Source organism: Mesoplodon densirostris, chromosome 3, assembly GCF_025265405.1.
Source record: "Mesoplodon densirostris isolate mMesDen1 chromosome 3, mMesDen1 primary haplotype, whole genome shotgun sequence".
NCBI classification, from domain to species: Eukaryota; Metazoa; Chordata; class Mammalia; order Artiodactyla; family Ziphiidae; genus Mesoplodon; species Mesoplodon densirostris.
Genome location: NC_082663.1, coordinates 27,444,331 through 27,447,968, shown reverse-complemented (window position 1 = coordinate 27,447,968; position 3,638 = coordinate 27,444,331).

Genomic DNA, 3,638 nt, shown 5'->3' with positions numbered 1-3,638 from the left:
AGCAAGGATCTCATTCAGATTTGACGGAGAGATTAAAACCTTTATAGACAAGCAAAAGTTAAGAGAATTCAGCACCACGAAACCAGCTTTACAACAAATGCTAAAGGAACTTCTCTAGGCAGGAAACACAACAGAAGGAAAATACCTACAAAAACAAACCCAAAACAATTAAGAAAATGGTAATAGGAACATACATATTGATAATTACCTTAAATGTAAATGGATTAAATGCTCCAACCAAAAGACATAGAGTGGCTGAATGGATACAAAAATAAGACCCATATATATGCTATCTACAAGAGACCCACTTCAGACCTAGGGACACATACAGACTGAAAGTGAGGGGATGGAAAAAGATATTCCATGCAAATGGAAATCAAAAGAAAGCTGCAGTAGCAATTCTCATATCAGACAAAATAGACTTTAAAATAAAGACTATTACAAGAGACAAAGAAGGACACTACATAATGATCAAGGGATCAATCCAAGAAGAAGACAGAACAATTGTAAATATTTATGCACCCAACATAGGAGCACCTCAATACAGAAGGCAAATGCTAACAGCCATAAAAGGGGAAATCCACAGTAACACAATTATAGTAGGGGGCTTTTAACACACCACTTTCACCAATGGACAGATCATCCAAAATAAAAATAAATAAGCAAACACAAGCTTTAAATGACACATTAAACAAGATAGACTTAACTGAGATCTATAAGACATTCCATCCAAAAACAACAGAATACACTTTCTTCTCAAGTGCGCAGGGAACATTCTCCAGGATAGATCATATATTGGGTCACAAATCAAGCCTTGGTAAATTTAAGAAAATTGAAACCATATCAAGTATCTTCTCCGACCACAATGCTATGAGATGAGATGTTACAGGAAGAAAACTGTAAAAAATACAAACACATGGTGGCTAAACAATACGCTACTAAATAAACAAGACATCACTGAAGAAATCAAAAAGGAAATCGAGCAATACCTAGAAACAAATGACAATAAAACCACGATGACCCAAAACCTATGGCATGCGGCAAAAGCAGTTCTAAGAGGGAAGTTTAGAGCAATACAATCCCACCTTAAGAAACAAGAAACATCTCAAATAAACAACCTAACCTTACACCTAAAGCAATTAGTGAAAGAACAAAAAAAACCCAAAGTTAGCAGAAGGAAAAAAATCATAAAGATCAGATCAGAAATAAATGACAAAGAAATGAAGGAAAAAACAGCAAAGAGCAATAAAACTAAAAGCTGGTTCTTTGAGAAGATAAACAAAAGTGATAAACCATTAGCCAGACTCATCAAGAAAAAAAGGGAGAAGACTGAAATCAACAGAATTAGAAATGAAAAAGGAGAAGTAACAACTGACACTTCAGAAATACAAAGCATCATGAGAGATTACCACAAACAACTATATGCCAATTAAATGGACAACCTGGAAGAAATGGACAAATTCTTAGAAAAGCACAACCTTCCAAGACTGAACTAGGAAGAAATACAAAATATAAAGACTAATCACAAGCACTGAAATTGAAACTGTGATTAAAAATCTTATGAAAAACAAAAGCCCAGGACCAGATGGCTTCAAAGGTGAATTCTATCAACCATTTAGAGAAGAGCGAACACCTTCTCAGACTCTCAAAATATAGCAGAGGGAGGAAGACTCTCAAACTCATTCTACGAGGTCACCAACACCCTGATACCAAGACCAGACAAAGAAGTCACACAAAAAAGAAAACTACAGGCCAATATCACTGATAAACATAGTTGCAAAAATCCTCAACAGGGCTTCCCTGGTGGCGCAGTGGTTGGGAGTCCGCCTGCCAATGCAGGGGACACAGGTTCGTGCCCCGGTCCGGGAGGATCCCACATGCCGCAGAGCGGCTGGGCCCGTGGGCCATGGCCGCTGAGCCTGCGCATCCGGAGCCTGTGCTCCACAACGGGAGAGGCCACAACAGTGAGAGGCCCGTGTACCGCAAAAAAAAAAAAAATTATTAAAAGTACTCAGAGTTCAGGTGGCACTTAGAAAAAGTCACCGAAAACAAAAGTGGGAAGTGATTGAAATTGTAGCTGACATCAAAGGTCAATTTAAACATGTACTGAACGCAGCCAACTCTGCATGTCACAGATGTTGCACGCACTGTGTTTCTTTCAATCAGACACCCACCCTTGATCCCACATGCTTCCACAGCTGCCATCCCACTTTTCATTCACAACCAAGCTAAGTCTCCAACTCCACGGTCAACCAGCTTCTAGGCCTTGTCCACCCTTGTCAACATCACTCGTGACCTTCGAACCCCCAAGACAACAGAAACGTCAGTGTTGTAAAAGCAAAGGAAAAAGTGAAGAACTGTGTCAGAGTGAAGACTAACAACGAAATTGGTTGGAAGCTTTTTGTTATAAAGACATTACTGGAACAACTGGCCAAATCTGAATGGAATCTCTGGGTGAAGGGATATATGGGAATTCTCTGTATCATTCTTGCAGTAACTCATTTGAGAAACAAAGCCAGAGTAGGAGCTATCAGTACACTGGGCTTAATTAGAAGAGGGCCAAACTGGAACTTCACACCACTTTCCAAAACACATGAGCTACAACACACATAATTTTAGTTAAGTTCTGGCTTGCCTGGTAGGAGAAGCCCCTTGCATACAGCATTCTGTTTCCAAGGTAGGTTTTAGTATCCAACTGTTGAGATTCAGGATAAGTGCTTTTTTTTTCTAGCAGAGTTTAGAAAAAGGAAGCGGCCTAAATCATTTCCATGCTAAAATAAGTTATCTAGCAGAAAGATAAACTATTTAAACTCTATCAAGAGCCAAAGAGTGAAATAGGAGGAGTGCTTCACTTTAGGCAGAAACAGTAGGTCATTGTTAGTCCAGGACTAAATGGCTGTAAAAGGAGGTCTGGGAAGGTCTGAACTCTGTGATGAATTTACGCGAAGTGAGTGGGGGAAAGGGGAATGCCTGTGTAGCAAGATCTTTGACACAGATGGCCATAAGTCTTGAATAAAATGTTATATAGTAAGTAATTTCACATATTTTTTTAAACGTTTCACGCTTCTCAAACTCCTTTTCTATCCCGTACCTCCTTTGAACCATACAACAAAATTGGAAAGTCAGTGATTAACTGTATGAATTCCAGTACTATTTTCTTCTTGACTAGATTTTTAAGTCAATATGTTTCACTAAAATTTAAAGTGGAACAAAACAAGAGTTATAAGAAACTTTCCATGGGTCTCTCTATCCCTGTGTAAATGTCCCTAAATAGAAATTTAAACAATGAGAGATCTCACTATTAACTAATAAGCAAAATTACTAATCAAGAAGGGAAAAATAGAGACTTTATACATAATTATAACAAGGAATAATCAGACCACAAAGCACTCATACAGGTAAAGTAAAAGAGGCCATGTACAGCTTAATATTTGCATTTTTTCATCTGGATCAGGTAGATGAAAAAAAATGAGGCCACAGCACCCAGTCCCAGAAGTCCTCAGAAGATTTAACACTCAAAGGCTAATTCACATTCCAAAGCATTCACAAAGAAAGGTATCCTGTTTGTTAATAAAACCCATTCAACAGATAACTTAGCGATTCATCTTTGGGTTTGTGAAACTGGGATGACACACAGG